The 16,589-nt window shown below is 43.9% G+C and overlaps 1 long non-coding RNA gene and 1 pseudogene across 1 annotated transcript in view; both read right to left on the bottom strand.

Annotated features, from left to right (window-relative positions):
* Positions 1–10,294: 10,294 nt before the first annotated feature.
* On the bottom strand, positions 10,295–12,613 carry LOC147700356 (uncharacterized; annotated as a pseudogene).
* A 201-nt stretch (positions 12,614–12,814) lies between these two features.
* The window catches only part of LOC147700355 (uncharacterized), a 39,288-nt gene continuing 35,513 nt past the window's right edge, over positions 12,815–16,589 (bottom strand). The window contains exon 3 of the long non-coding RNA XR_015299409.1: positions 12,815–13,446. This is a non-coding gene — a long non-coding RNA (uncharacterized LOC147700355). The remainder of the gene's footprint in view (positions 13,447–16,589) is intronic.

The raw sequence follows: 16,589 nt of genomic DNA, 5'->3' as shown, positions 1-16,589 counted from the left end.
AGTTGTTGTCAGTGAAGCCTTGCTTGTAGACTTCTGCTAGGTAATGACCTGAAGAGTTCTCCATGGAAGGATGTGGAGCACCAAGCTCATCTGGAGATGTTGGGTTTGCCTGCGTGGATCTGTGTTACCACGCGTGCTATGGCAGCCAGTAAGGGTGATTCAGCAGAACTGGAGCCTGAAACAGTGACCCAGAGACATGCCAGGAGTGGAAGAGGCAGGGTGTGTGGGAAACCAGCCCCAGCCGCTCCCACGGTCCAGGAAGGAGCAGAACCTGAGGGGGATTCCCTGGAACCTACAGGGGAACAGGTGGCCAAACTGGGCGACCTACGTGAGCTGACCCTTTGGCAGCGAGAAGGTGGGCCCTCCAGGGAGGAATTCTGCAAGGCGCTGAAAGAGTGCCCTTCCCTCATTGGTGTGCGGCAACAGGCTGCAGACCAGGAAGCAGGTGTAGCGTCCAAAGATCATCTCATTTACTGGGAGGATGAGTTGTTGTATAGTGAGCCTAAGTTTGCTGAGCCCGGTGCAGCCTGTGTGCTTGTGGTACCCAAGCGCTTCAGGAATTTCCTAATGGGACTGGCTCATGACGTGGCTCTCGCAGGACATCTGGGGCAAGACAACACCTTCCAAAGGCTTGTAACCCACATCTACTGGCCCCAGATGAAGAAGCACATTGGTACCTTTTGTAGATCTTGCCAAACAAGTCAGGCCAGTGGCAAGAGCGGAGGGAAGTGCAAGGCACCCCTCCAACCCTTTCCTGTGGTGAGCACCCCTTACGAGCAGGTGGGCATCAACATCGTGGGACCCCTGGACCCCAATACAGCCTTAGGCAACAGGTTTATTCTGGTCTTGGTGGATCATGCCACCCTGTACCTGGAAGCAGTCCCTCTCAGGACAATCACAGCACCATTGGTGGGCTGTGCATTGATGGGGATCTTTTCCTGTGTGGGGTTCCCCAGAGAGGTGGTCTCCGACCAGGGTACCAACTTCATCTCAAGGTACATGAAGTCTCTGTGGGAGGAGTGTGGGGTAACTAATAAGTTCCAAAATAACAACGTAGGAGCATCATTACTGAGAAATGACTACAAAATGAAGCAAACCAGTAGTCTGGCATATAGTCTAAATTGCTTGTGAAAAAACCTCAGTTGGTTTGTTTGAAAGCCCTCACTCACCGACCTGGTCGGTGACATGCTTCATCATCAGGCCCCACCGGGAGTGGCGAGTGCCACCCTGGTGTGCTGCAACGCCAGATTACTGCGGAGCTGGTTTTTGTGATTGTGAAGTGAAAGATAAAATGGACAATTGAGTCAAAAAAAGGGATTTTATTAGTTTCTCCAATTGGTCAGGGCTAAAAAATAATTATGCATGATAACGGACCAAATTACAAGTCCATTGTTATCATAGCGTGAGGTCGGTCAACATGTTTCTGCCTATGTGAAATGTTATATCAGGCATTCGTCAGGACCAGTGAATTTAAAATAAGGATGTGTTTGTTTGTGTATCAAGACCGCAGTGGTATGGGCGCGCTAAGGCCCACCCTAGCCTGAGGTCAAATATGTGAAAAATACATACAATTTTGTATAGGATTCCAAAACGTTAGAGTGGAACTGAGTTTATTGGGGGGCGCTTAAACTTAGAGCGCCATGGGTCTCAGGAGGGGGGTGGTAGCAATTGACACACCGCCCTGAATGCTAGGCACCTGCTTGGTACCTGCAACTAGTTCTACGGGGTCCGGCAATCTAGGGCGTTGCAGGTATCAAGCGGGTGCCTAGCATTCAGGGCGGTGTGCCAATTGCTACCACCCCCCTCCCAAGACCCATGGCACTCTAAGTTTAAGCGCCCAGTTTGTGGTGTTTTCACTGTGTAGCTGTGAGTGTTGGTACAAATACTTTACACATTGCCTTTGATAAGCCTTGACTGCTCGTGCCAAGCTAACAAGGGGGTGAGCAGGGGTTATCTCGGAGGGTTTCCTCCTTACCCTGACTAGAAGCAAGGGTCCCTATTTGGACAGTGGTACCTACCTCTGCCATCTAGAGACCCCCAGTTCTAACAACAGGCATCTGCAGAGTAGGCGCTGGAGAAGCCCCGGGAGGTGTAGAGGCCTGGGTTGCTGCTATGAAACAATTGACCCCCCTCCTACTGAGTGATTAACGATCCAGACCCACATTATCAAAGGGAGAAAGGTGACACTGGGTGGGAGATGCCCAGAACTGATGAGGCAGGGGTTGGGGACCCCTGAGCACATCGAACTTCAAAGACATTTAGGAGTATAACTATGAGAGCTGGGGCCCCTGAACGTTGGAATAGAGATGGATTGAGTCTGAAAAGGCTTAGACCCATTTCGCTGCCTAGAGGAAACTCTGCTAAGGAAGGAACAACTGAAGAGACTGCTGGGAAGGACCAACCCTTGCTTCGTGATCTGGGTCTGGTCTGCAGTTTGCTTTTTCAACCAAGCAAGAGGCAGTTGGGGCTGTGCTGTGTGCACTGGGTTCCCCTGCTTGAAGAAGACTGTGCTTTGTTCTGTGTCTTGCTGCTGCTCTGCTGCACTGCCCTCCTGTTGCTTTGCTGCCAAGGAGAGGGGAAGGACTTTTGTGAGCTGGCTCCCTGTTTGGAAACACAGAAACATAAAAGTTTACGGAGAAGTTTCATGCAACGTGGTGGGCACGTGTTGTGGCAGTTTGAGACCCTTGGAAGGGTTGCCATGTGATCTTGAAAACACGGAAGAGGAGTGAGACTTGGATGCGCTGGATGCATGTTGGGGTGCACAGGAAGTGTTGGTGAAGAGCACTTGGTCAACGTGTGCATCGGAGGTGAATCAAGTCTCGGACGCGCTGGGCACGTGTCGTGGTGCACAGGGCATGTTGGTGAAGAGCGCCTGGTCGGTGTGTGCATCGGAGGTGAAGTGAGACTCTGACTCGCAGGGTGTGTGCTGTGGTGCACTGCAGGCGCTGGTGAAGATTGCCTGGTCAGCGTGTGCATTGGAAGTGGAGAGTGTCTCAGATGCGCAGGGTGTTTGTGGGGGTGCACCGGAGGCAATGGTGAAGAGCGCCTTGTCATCGAGTGCACCGGAGGAAAACTGAGGCTCGGACACTGAGCGTGTCAGGGTGTAGCCGAAGGTGTTGGTGAAAAGCGCCTGGATATCGGGGCTCCAGAGTTGAAATAAATCTCAGTGAAGCAGTGTGTGTGCTTTGGTGCATCCTGGGACTTTGGAGGAGATCAGCTGATCGTCGTGTGCACCGGAAGAAAGTGAGTCTCTGCAGCGCGGTGTGCGTGTCTTGGTGCCAACGGAGACCGCAGGATGGAGTACCTGGTGAACATGCACTCAGAGTCGACGTGAAGTCCCATCAGCGTTGTGTGTGTGGCTTCGTGCCAGAGGAGACCCAAAGGGTGCTATGGTGAACGTGTACCTGGAGTAACATAAACTCAGAGGCGTGGGGTACGTGTACCCTGTGGCGTTGAGACCTTCCTAATAGGTACGGCCCGAACCGGCAGCCCCGGAGGAGCTGAGCTGTCAGGCCGAGCCGCTGAGGCCCATTGAGAAAGTTCTACATAGAAGGCCCAGTTTGCTGACGGAGGAGAGGAGTGGGGTCGCGCCCCCAGGTAACTGGATCATTACCAGGGCAGGGTGCATGCTCGGAGGGACAACCTCTCGGCCTCTCATTCTTGCTGGTGACGTGAGCCTTGGCTTTGGCTCAGATTGGGCCCGTACTGACCAAAGGAGGGGCAGTACTGGGGCCCGGATTGAGAAGTTGTGCTTTCTGTCATTGTTGATACGTGTGGGGGGGCAACTGTTATCAAAGGGGCTGATTGCCGTAATACACATTGCCAATATTGCTGCTAACGAACTCCCAGACTGTCTTATGACGCCTGACATTATTTCTGCATAACGAAGTACACAATTGTAGGGCTACACATTGCATTATATCTCCATTGCCAAGTACAGGATTGTAGCGGCCGGCATTGCATTATTCCTTCATTGCAAAGTACATGATTGTAGCTTTGCATTGCATTATTCCTTATTTGCAAAGTACATGATTGCAGCGGTGCGCATTGCATTATTTCTTCAATGCAAAGTACGTGATTGGGGTGGGACGCATTGCCTTATTCCTTCATTGCTCAGTACATGATTGTAGCAGTACGCATTGCATTATTTCTCCTATTGCAAGGTACCAGGATGTATCGTTAAGCATTGTATTATTTCTCCTTTGCTCAGCACAGGGTTGTATCGTTACGCAGAGCACTATTGTTTGTGCATTGCAACGTGTGCGATTCTAGCATTATAACAAGCATAGCATTTGGAAAGCGTTGGTTGGGATTTGAACCTACCAGCCAGCCGGAACAAATATTACCCGTTATTATATGTTGGCTTTTGTATCGTGGTCTGATCATATATCTTTTTAAGTAAAGTTTATACTCGTTTTATCAAACTCGTGTGGAGTCCATTTGTGGTGTCACAAGAGCGTTGCTGTGAGCGAAGTTGCACAGACTGTACACTTGTGCCTTGGAGATAGGTCCGGCTGCTGGTGCCAAGCTACTAGAGTGAGCAGGGCTATCTCAACCGGTGTCCTTGGCATAACTTTGAGTGAGGAGTCCCGGGTCTCGCATTTGGTGACAGTGGTCAAGGACGGGGACTCCAGCTTCCAACAACAGCTAACAAATAATTGCAGCTCAACATTATATCAAAACTATCCCATTGCCTCTGCCACATGTGATCATACACACAGCTGCAATCTTACATATTAGGACCTGTGGAAAGAGTGAAATCAGTAAACAACAATTCTGGGTAGTTCTGGCATAGGAGATCCTTCCTACTTGGGCCATATGAAGTGCAGTGTCCCTGCCACTATAGTTTAAGAAGCACACAATAATGACACATGGAGTGCCGGGGGGGGGGGGGTGCTGCATAAGGGCTCAATGCGTATGTTCCACAATAAGACCTCTTAAAAAAAGATTTGATTAATAATAGTATCATCTCCATGAAATTTTCAATTTTGCCCGTAGTCATGGTTTTGGGGATTCACAGTGCCAGTAGGTTGTTTCTTCTTGTGCAGACTTCCAAATCTTCGTTTTTAGTTTTGATTTCAGCCACTTCTTTTCTACGGTTGGTTTGTTGGATGTCATGTACCGCCACTTGGCCCTCCCAGTCAGTTATCCCTCATTCTACCATATCAATTTTCTCTGCCTGTTTGGCCATTCTCTCCTTTAGTGGGTCTAAGTGCACAGTCAATTAGTAAATTTTTTTTACATCTATTATGGACAGGACATTTTTCAGGTCTAGTATACGAGATTCGTTACCGGCTGTGTCCAGCTTGCCATCGAGGGCTGTAACCCCCACGTCTGTGTTTTCCTGTTTCATTACACCCTTTTGCTTGTAGGACAGTTTGGATTGCCAGCAACTCATGTTTAGTCTCAAGAGTATCCACTGGCTTCAGCGTCAGATCAGACAAAACTCTGCTATCCCCATCTTCGAGGGGTGTGGTAGACATTTTCGTGTGACTAGCAGGATTGGGTGGTAGGGCTCCCAGGTCCTCAGATTCTGGTTGTACTGTTCAACTAAGCCGGTGCCTATTTGTGATCATGGAGACCCAAGCCATTATTATTGTGAATGTGTTAGTCTGTGTTAATATTCTTAGGCCCTGATTACGAGTGTAGGTGCTATTTAGCACACCTGATAAATAAAGATACCACAGGGTACGTTATCTATTGAGTGCAATAAATACACATATTAAGAGTTTTTGGAGAATAATGTGCAGCTTTTGGTGTTTAAAACACCAAAATCCACATAGTGCGGTAAATAACATGTATATTTCCACTGTTAAATTTCAGCAGGTCTGACCTGCTGAAATTTAATGAAGCTGGAGGTATTCAACACATCTGATAATTATCGGATATGTTACATAGCTTTTCACTCATGATTCCAACTAGTGCGTAATCAAGGCTTTATAAATGGGTTGAACTGAACCAGCCCACCCATGACCAGGCTTTGAGTCTCCTACTTGATATTGGCGCTAAACCCAACACCCAAGAGTGTGGCAACATCAAGTTCAGCAGTTCGATTTGGCTTTCGCCTAGGCCCGATATAATTCCTGCAGCCCACAGCTGGTCCTTCTATTCGAGCCCCAGCGCCTGGGACAAAGGCCCAGCAAAGCGCTATTACGCGGTCAGGTAAAGCAGGTAAATATACTCATTAGCACGTGCAGGAGAAGGACAGATGCAAATCTGCTGAATTCAGAATCTGGTTTTGTGATATGCAGCATGAATTGGGGCTCTCAATGAGCATGCTGGAATTGTTACGCCACACCTTACTTAGACACAGTAGGCCCGAGCGATAACATAGTCCTCCTTCGTTGTCTTTTTATAGCTGTGTTCTTATGCGTTTTGCCTCCCATCATCAACTGGACACATCAATGTAGGCCAGCTGATGGTGGTGGCCGTGCCACTGCCCCGGAGGCCAGTGCAGTCCATCCATGAGCTCTTACAGTGCGAATTAGGCTGTCACCAGCGCAGTTCTCTTCTGCCAGGCCACTCGATAATGGCCCCTCCTCTGCTGAAACCCTCATGGAGGTGTATTGCTGCCAAATGGAGTTAGTGAAAGGTCCTCTTCACACCTTTAGACCTCACAGCTTGAATGAGCGACCGCAGCAGGACTGGCTACCAGCATCACATATTCTGCTCAGCTCCACGGTCACACCAAAAACCCTCCCTGGCCTCACGCTATTTAGGTATGCCATTGTTTGGCATTTTCAGCATATCAGCTGTAGGATCGAGGTGGATTTAAGACACTAGCCTTAGAAGCTTATTGCATAGTGGGCAGCAGCTCCCTGCAACCCCAACTGCAACCCCTTGTGCTTTGGTTATGCCTAAATAGTTTTGCCAATAACTAATCCACAAGAATACAGCATGACAAATCATACAATGCAAAGCTGCCGAGTGTAAATTGAGGCTTATGAACTTTACTAATGGATGACTAACTAAAGATTTCCCAACTCGAATTTCACACCCCCTTCCAACATACACAAGTTACAGTCTGTGCATCAACATACATTCGGTTTTATTAATTACAAGACTAGGACTCTTTAACTGTTAGCATTAGTTAAAGCCATAATTTAGTAAATAAAAAGCCTCCTCACCATGAAAAATTAGCCATATAATCCTCTTTTTAGCCAAAAAATTCAATGAAACAAAAAGAAAGTATTTGTACATTATTTTGGGCCTTCCACAGAGCCACCTTCCAGAGAGAGTAAAGCTCGCCATTGAGGCAGACAGTTAGCAAGATCTCCATACTGGACCATCATTTAGGGCATACAAATCAATGTCAACTGAGAGTAGACTGTATCAAGTTAGCATGGAAGTTCATGGTGCGAATGATGGATACTTCATATTTAGTTTAGCGTTTTTCAAACAAAGGAGATTGCTTGGGAAATGGTATAATTTATCAACACCTTTCCGTAGTATGTTCTTTTCTAAAAATAATCTTCATTTACTTCCCTCATCCCACGTGTGTATGCTACAGTCTAATCTTTTGAACCTGGGATGCACACACTGCTGTTTGCACACACTGCTTCTCCTGATATTTATCAGAAATAGAAGAAATGCATGTATGTCCCGGAGAACATTCCTGTGCCCAAGTGTGCACTATAGACCGAGTGCCATGAAAGTAAAAATTGCTGTTTAATAAGGGAGACATTTATTAAAATGTAATACTTTAAGCAATATTCCCAACAAAGCAGAATGACAACATCTATGCTAAAGTGTAATCTGTACACAAAGTAGAGAAACATGTTTGAAACTGGATTGTTATTTATAGATATGACAAGATTACCAACAGTAAGTGAAATCAAACATTTAAAATAAGATAAAAAATGCATTCTGAATTCTTTTTTTTCTAATAATTAGTAGGACACCATAAGGATGTCCAGATGAACCAATGTCATGTGGATGCTGCGTGACAGGATTTATTTGAATATACATTAGTACATTGCAGGTATTGAAATCATGGTTCTTTTTCAATAGAAACTGACAGACCTCATTATCATGACTGTTAAAAATAATTCAAGACTTGAAAGGTTTCTCTAAAATGGTCTCATTTGACCACTCTACACATCATAATGACTATAAAAAAAAGAAAAAAATACCTAAATAAATACTTTTCCATTTACAAGCACGCACATTTGCCAGATATGAGCAATGACATAAGATCATACTTTAATAGAGGAAAATCACATAGTGGTTCATCCAGTAATATGAATGGGGTTCTAGAGGCATTTCATGGGTCTCTATGAAACATGGATTTCATCAGCAAGTGAATAGCCTCAAACCAGTCTGCAGCGCTTTACTATTGCGTTTTGTTGATTCAATATTCCAATGATAAAAATCCACCTTTATACAGACTTCACTTGCAGTTTTTAATAAGCAATAACATTTGAAAAACAATAAAACTATTCAACCCAACTGCCATAAAATAATCATGTAATATAAATATAAAAGATATAATATAAAAAATACAAACTGAATAACATTTATGACATGGCCCTATATCCCAATCTGAGAGGTCTGCTCATATATACGAACCAAATGGCCTTTGGCGTTGTTGTTTATAACATCATCAGTACCCCATTATGAAATTGTACACTGAAATATATCTGGACCTTAATGTTTACATAATTCATTAAGGCCTCCACCATCCCCATGCACATGAATGGAATAGAAAAATGTGCCCCATGGTCAACAAAATGTAAGGTTCCCAACATATCGAGTAATCATATTAAAGAGCCATCTCTTACAGCATGCCCAAGGCAACTTTCACAGTGGGAGGGTAGTTTCAACATATTAGTGTTTTTTTCCAAAGCTAGAAAGCACAATAATTGAATATTACCTGACATTCACAATGTCTAGACATGGTTTCTTCATGAACCTTATAACTCTGCATGCTGAAAGGTGAAAGAAGCCCTCCCATGTTTACTATAGCCAAAAAAAAGTATTGGATGTGTTGCTGAAACGACTTATAATTTCATAATAGCCTCCCTCCTTGGGGAGAGGATGTGGCCTAACGGCTAAGGCAGTCGCCTCAAATCTGGAGAACCGGGTTTGAGTCTTGGCAATGACGCTCAGCATCCTGTGATTCTGGGCAAATCACTTAACCTCTTGGGTGCCCATGACACGCTCAGCTTGTCATGCAGCACGGTGGCGCTGTGCTGATGATGGGCTGAGCTCATCATGACCGTTACGGAATGCCCACGTGGGGATAATTCCCCAGCTTTGCTGGGCTTTCCATTGGAACGGGCATGGTCATGACGAGCTCAGCTCGTCATGAGCACATTGCCACCGTGCTGCATGACAAGCCGAGCTCGTCATGAGCACCGCAGCGATGCGCGCGGCCCCCTCCTCCCGCGGGGGAATTAGGCCCGCGGCGAAAGCGTTAATCTCCTCGTGCCTAACAAAAATGAATGTGTCCTCATGTAACTCAACTGGTGCTCTTGTAAAGCGCTCTGAAAACTTCAGGGCAAGTTCACGCTATATAAAACTCCGGGGGAAAAAACACATCGTATTTGATGCTTATGAATGAGTTTACCTGTGTGTATATTTACCCAAGCAACAATGGTTGCAAAAAAGCATGGAAGCCCTTTTCACATCCCTCCATATGTTACTTCCTCTTTCTGTGTTCACTAATTAACCACTATGTATAATAAATCATAACAGCCATTCCCTTATTTACATCTGCAGGAGGTGTCTTATGGTTTATAAACGACTGAAACAGCCTAGATATTTTATGTTGTTTCTCCTATGTGTTATTGCTGTTGGCATTTTAGGTATGTTAGGTGCAAAGCCCATTCCACCTTCACTGCATTTGTATGATTTGTCTTCTGTATGCCTTCACAGATGGATGGTTAGGACTGATTCTTGAGCAAATCTCTTTCCACATACACTGCATGTGTGTGCATTTCTCAATTGTGTGTTAGCTGCTGACCCTTTAGTTGAATGGATTTACCAAACCTCTTTCAACATTCATTGCATTTGCATGTTTTTTCTTCTGAATGCCATTGCAGAAGGATGGTTAGACCTGATGTTCTGAATAAAGTTTCCCCCCTTTGTGTTAGATGGTGACTCTTTTGATGTGTGGATTTACTAAAGCTTTTTCCACATTCACTGCAATTGTATGGTTTTTCTGCTACATACATTTGCAGATGGATGCTTAGGATTGATGCTTAAGTAAAGAAATTTCCACATTCATCCAAGTGTATGATTTTTACTGTATGCATGCGCTGGTGGATCTTTAAAGTTGATAAATGAGAAAAGCTCATTCCACATTCACTGCATGTGTATGGTTTTCCCCCTGTGTGTGTTGGCTGGTGGCTCTTTAGAAGTGTAGAGCTACTAAAGCTCTTTCCACATTCACTCTATGTGTATGGCTTTTCTCCTGTATGCGTTCGCACATGGGAGTTTAGGTGCCCAGCTTGAGTAAAGCTCCTTCCACATTCACTGCAAGTATATGGTTTTTCTCCTGTATGCATTCGCACATGGGTTTTTAGGTGCCCAGCTTGAGTAAAGCTCTTTCCACATTCACTGCAAGTATATGGTTTTTCTCCTGTATGCCGTCGCAGATGGATGGTTAGGTCTCTTGCTTCAGAAAAGCTCTTTCCACATTCACTACACGTGTATGGTTTTTCTCCTGTATGCCTGCGCAGATGGATGGTTAGTGCTGATACGTAAATAAAGCCCTTTCCACATTCACTGCATGTGTATGCTTTTTCTCCTGTATGCCATTTCAGATGGATTGCTAGGTGTGATGCTTTAGTAAAGCTCTTTCCACATTCATCGCATGTGTGTGGTTTTTCCCCTGTGTGTGTCAGATGGTGGCTCTTTAGATACGAAGATGTATTAAAGCTCTTTCCACATTCACTGCATATGTGTGGTTTTTCTCCTGTATGCCTGCCCAGAGGTTTTTCTCCTGTATGCCTGCGCAGATGAATGGTTAGTGCTGATGCGCGAATAAAGCTCTTTCCACATTCACTGCACGTGTATGGTTTTTCCCCTGTGTGTGTCAGATGGTGTCTCTTTAGAGTACCAGATCTACTAAAGCTCTGTCCACATTCACTGCATGTGTATGGTTTTTCTCCTGTATGCCTGCGCAGATGGATGGTTAGTTCTGATGAACGAATAAAGATCTTTCCACATTCACTGCATGTGTATGGTTTTTCTCCTGTATGCCTGCGCAGATGGATGGTTAGTTCTGATGAACGAATAAAGATCTTTCCACATTCACTGCACATGTATGGTTTTTCCCCCGTGTGTGTCAGATGGTGTCTCTTTAGTTGCGTAGCTTCCCTAAAGCTCTTTCCACATTCACTACAAGTGTAAGGTGTTTCCCCTGTATGCATACGCTGGTGGTTCTTTACAGTTGATAAACGAGCAAAGCTCTTTCCACATTCGGTGCAAGTGTAAGGTTTTTCCCCAGTGTGCATACGCTGGTGTTTCTTTAAATTTGATAATAAAGCAAAGCTCTTTCCACATTCGCTGCAAGTGCATGGTTTTTCTCCTGTATGTGTTAGGTGGTGGCTCTTTAGATGTGAGGATGCACTAAAGCTCTTTCCACATTCTTGGCATGTGTATGGCTTTTCCCCTGTGTGTGTCAGATGGTGTGTCTTAAGATATGTAGATCTACTAAAGCTCTTTCCACATTCCCCGCATGTGTATAGTTTTTCCCCCGTGTGTGTCAGATGATGTCGCTTTAGTTGCTTAGCTTCCCTAAAGCTCTTTCCACATTCACTACAAGTGTAAGGTGTTTCCCCTGTATGCATACGCTGGTGACTCTTTACAGTTGATAAATGAGTAAAGCTCTTTCCACCTTCGCTGCAAGCATAACGTTTTTCTCCTATATGTGTTAGGTGGTGGCTCCTTAAATTTGCAGATGTACTAAAACTCTTTCCACATTCTTGGCATGTGTATGGCTTTTCTCCTGTATGCTGTCGCAGATGAATGGTTAGATCCAATGCTTTAGTAAAGCTCTTTTCACATTCACTGCATGTGTATGGTTTTACCCCTATTTGCTTTTCCTGATGGACATTTAGTTTTAATAAATCAGTATAGTGTTTGCTACATTCCCTGCAAGGAAATGATTTTTCCCCAGTGTGTGATTGCTGATGGATCTTTAGTTTTCCTGAGAAAGTAAAGCTCTTTCCACATTTACCGCAGGTGTAAGGTTTTTCTGTGTGCATTTGTTGATGGATCTGTAAGTTTGCTGAGAGAGTAAAGCTCTTTCCATTTTCACTGCCTGTGTCTGTGTGTTCTACTGTATGTGTTTGATATTTGCCCCACAGAGCTGATGACTCATTAAAAGCCATTTCACATTCATTAAACCTAAATAAGCTTTCTGTTTGGCTGTTAGTGGTGGCAGTGTAGGGATTAGAAGTTATTAACACTCTTCTCACAAACACAGAACCGTTATGTTATTTCTTTTGGTTTTGTTTGTTAATGAACTCTTGGTTGTGCCACATTCAAAATATCCTCATGCGTTTTCCCCTGTGCATGGTTGGTGATGCTACTTCAGTAATGAGGAGAAGCCAAAGCTCGTCTTACGTTGTGTGTATATTTTTTTCTTTGGGGCTTAGAGTCTAAGCGTCGGTTATATTTTGACATAAATCATGTTAATGTGTTTGCTGACTGATCATTGTTGTTCCTGAATCACTAACTATATTTTAATCTTCACTAGGTTTTCGCAGTAGATATGTTCTTGCAGGACTGATAACATGCGTATGATATTTCTAACAGGAGCTGTGTTTTCAACCTGCATTAAGAACTTTCTAGAATGTGTGCAAAGAATTAACCTCACAGCATATCTAAATAGTCTGTTTCTTGGACAATATTTATGAAATACACACATAGAACAAAACTCAATACCAAGTCGTTATGCTCTAGAATAATGTTCTGCATTGCAAGTAGCCAAACACTTCTTTCCTTTTACTTTCAGATGTCTGGTTCACGATTCAGGTTTTGTATACCTATGTTTTGTATACCTCTTTCTAGAGATTGTAAGGTCCAGCCAAAACAGCGTTTATGACAGACTAACACCATAGTATTGATATTGTCATGTTAGAGAGGGGAGCACTTTTTAGAACTACCTGATCATTATCAAAGATAAAGGGTGGTATCTAGCATGTTTATATTTTGGATGTGTTCTGGCAGTGTCATTTTTGTGATTTTACTTTATTTGGATGTTTTGTGACCAGCAGCATAGATGCCCTCAGCCTCTTGAAGCCGCCGGATTGCACTTGATGTTACTGTAGGACACGCCTGTTCATGTATGAGATTCTCTGTCTCCTACTGAGTTGTTCTATTTTGAATTACTGTTTGGCATCATTTCTGGTTCTTCTCAAGTATCAGATAGCTTTCCAGTATTGTCATGTTTTCTTCAATACTCTTCATCTTATTATAAGTTCAGGAATCTCCTCTCTGTGGATACAAAAATACCTGTAATGTCGTAAACTATAAGCAGCAAAGTGTCTGAAGAAATGTTTTCAAAAAAAATCTAACACTTGAATACATTTTAGCCACCGGTAATTACTCTAGGTTGCAATGCAGTACATCTTTTTAGCTCACTGTGCCGCTATCCACAACAATCATTCTTATGGAAATCGGCATTCATTGATCATGCTGCAATAAAATAAGAACAGCCCAATTTCGGGAGAGGCTAGAGAGGTCAACCTCGAAGCTGGGGAACCATGTTCGAGTATCGGCAACAACGCTCAACATCCTGCGATTCTGGGCAAATCACTTAATCTCCCCGTGCCTAACAAAAATGAATATGTCCATCTGTAACTAAACTGGTGCTCATGTAAAGCGCTCGGATACCTGATACCTTCGGGTCTAGTTTGCGCTATATAACACTCTAAAAAAACATTTAAAAAAAATATGTACCAGAGTCCACATTCATTTGAATAGTAACATATGCAACACCACATAATGGTGTTGACCTTGCCCTTGGTCAGTGAGTTGTGGCTTAAGTCCTATGCCACAGCAAGACAATTAATTAATACATTTCACTTTATCATGTTTGTAGCTTAGGAAATAATAATGTTACAACAGAATCATTTTCAGGACAAAAAACTAATCCTAGAGGGAAAATGAGAATAGGGTAGCATGTCAAAGTGTATGAGGTCTGTACGTTCACTGACCAAAAGAGTGGCCAAGCAATGTCTATATGATCCCAAAGCGCGATTAGAGGGCCTGCCACATTTTAGTGTATTACTGCTTCCTGCTGAATGCATAGAGATTGGTCATGTGTTCAATAATGGCGGGTTTATTAGGTTCAACACAAACAGTTTAGAGGGACGGCAGTTCTTAGTTTTTGCAAACCTTACCGTAAGTAATTAAGGTCTTTTAACACTGTTCACAATCTCAATCAAACTGCTGTCAAACATATGGGGTGCCATTAGATTTCGATGCGATACATATGATGCACAGATCAATCAGGAAGAAACCAAATCTGCTAATCAGTTCCAAGTAAGATGTGTAAGACTAACTAAAGCTGACTTGAACAAGACTTATGTGCATGTTAAAACAAATTCTGGAAGTGCCAGATCTAAAATGACACAGAGTATACTCGGCTCCCAAGTAGCTACACGAGATAGGTTTGTACCAGGTATGAAAATCACAGAGGAGATTTTTATCCACATATTGCATTCCAGCTCAGTGCTAGCACACTACTGTGATATTACAGTAAACTTAATGAAAGGTGTTTAAAGAGACACCAATTTCTGTATTTACCCTGCTATCAGGTAGGAGAAGAATAGCCATGCACCGGTTAGCCTGATCAGGCTCAGCAAGTGGCTTAAAGCTGCTAGTCACTGGAGTGTTGCTGAACAAATTCACATGCAGCACTGAGGAAAATGAAATTTTACATGGCCAGTATGTCCCCTACGTGTACCCCAACGAGTACACAAGCGTTTAGTGTACGTGCATGTCCATCCATGCATTTTTCCCTCCATGGCCGAAATGAAGACGCACATGCATTTGCGTCCAACGTTAACATGTCAGGTACCAAGTCCTCCATGAAAGAAATGTTAATTCTGCACTGAGGCCTACGTTGCCAATGCATTTACATGGTACACGTTTAAAAGTCGAGAAGCACACGTTTTTGTGGCCCAGCCGAGCCAGGCCCTGAATTCAGGCTCCGAGCCTCTTCTGAGCCTCTTCTGACTCTGAAAGCTGCAGTTTAGGTATGCATCCCTGACCTCTCCCTTACTCCCTGCTCAGCCGAGAGGTGCCCGGCCTGGCCTGCCTGCCAAGACGGTATTTTGCCTACAGTTATCTGTTCAGCTCCGCAAAAACACATTCCAGTCTAGTGAAAGAGGTAAACATATCTCCGCCTGCAGAGCATAGGGCCTAGCCTTCCTGTCTCCATGCAAGTGATTTACTGAACCCGTTGCCATAGTAGGCCCATGCCCCCACGCCATGCACGAAGAAATATATGCGCACACTAGCATTTAGTAATGAACAGCCTTTACTCGAGAAACCTTTACTTCAGACAATACATCCTCCAAACATTAGATATCAGATACGTCAAAGGTACAGGTCGTTCTGACATCCCAGACTCCAGACTCCTCTACTAGTGCTAGAAGTCAGCCCCCAGCTCTCCCCAGTTACACGTCAATTTCACGTCATGACCAGTTGCGCGCACATGTAGGGTAAAGGGTTTCTGCTGACCCTGCAGATCTCCTCTATGCATCCACCCATCTATGACACACCTATGACTCATCAAGTGCACACCCTCATGTACGCCTCCTTACAAGCCTTCATTCACGCCCATGTGTTCTTATCTCTCTCTTTCACTTGTTCCGCCTTCTCTATTCAATGCAATTGTATGGCTTTACTATATATAATGTGTTATGTGAATAAATCTTCAGATGACGGTTGACGACCCTTCCTGAACCTTAGTGGTGATGGAACCCGATTCTCCATTGACTCGAGTCACTGTATTAAAGCCCTTTTGACTCGGACACCACGGACTCTGCCTCTCATTTTATTGAGCTATCCTTATTCCTTATTAATGCATAGAAATTATGGTAGGGTAATGTTTTATTTACCACAGCACACAGGAAATGACCCTAAACTTAATGAGCACCTGGGAAGATGATACAAAATACTGTCTTAGGTGATGTATGTCTAAGAAATGCTGCCTTCCTGAAACACAACGCAGCCTAGTTTTATACCTGACAGTCTTTCTTTAGAGCACCCTTTTAAACAATTAGTGTAACTGATTTATAGCTATTAAATTTTTTTAGGCTGTAATTGATTACTTGATGGTTTGGAAGATCACCCACTTGATACTATATTTGATGCTTGTGTTTAAAGATTATGAAAACACAATACAAAAAAAATCTGTCAATGCACCAGAAAACGGGAGCTCAGAAATCATCAAACAATACTCAAAATACTTACAGAAATGTCTAGTACTTTAAGAGAACCGAGCACCTTCTAACTGGTGCATTCAGTGCAAGTAAAACTATCAACTAAAAAATGTATTGCTAACTACAGACTTCTCTCAACCAACCTACAACTACTCACCAAAATCGCAGCAGATAGTGAGAGAAGGT

Source organism: Lissotriton vulgaris, chromosome 8 (assembly GCF_964263255.1).
Source record: "Lissotriton vulgaris chromosome 8, aLisVul1.2, whole genome shotgun sequence".
In the NCBI taxonomy this organism is placed as follows: Eukaryota; Metazoa; Chordata; class Amphibia; order Caudata; family Salamandridae; genus Lissotriton; species Lissotriton vulgaris.
Note: the sequence above shows the minus strand (reverse complement) of the source record. Positions and strands in the feature narration are given on the sequence as shown.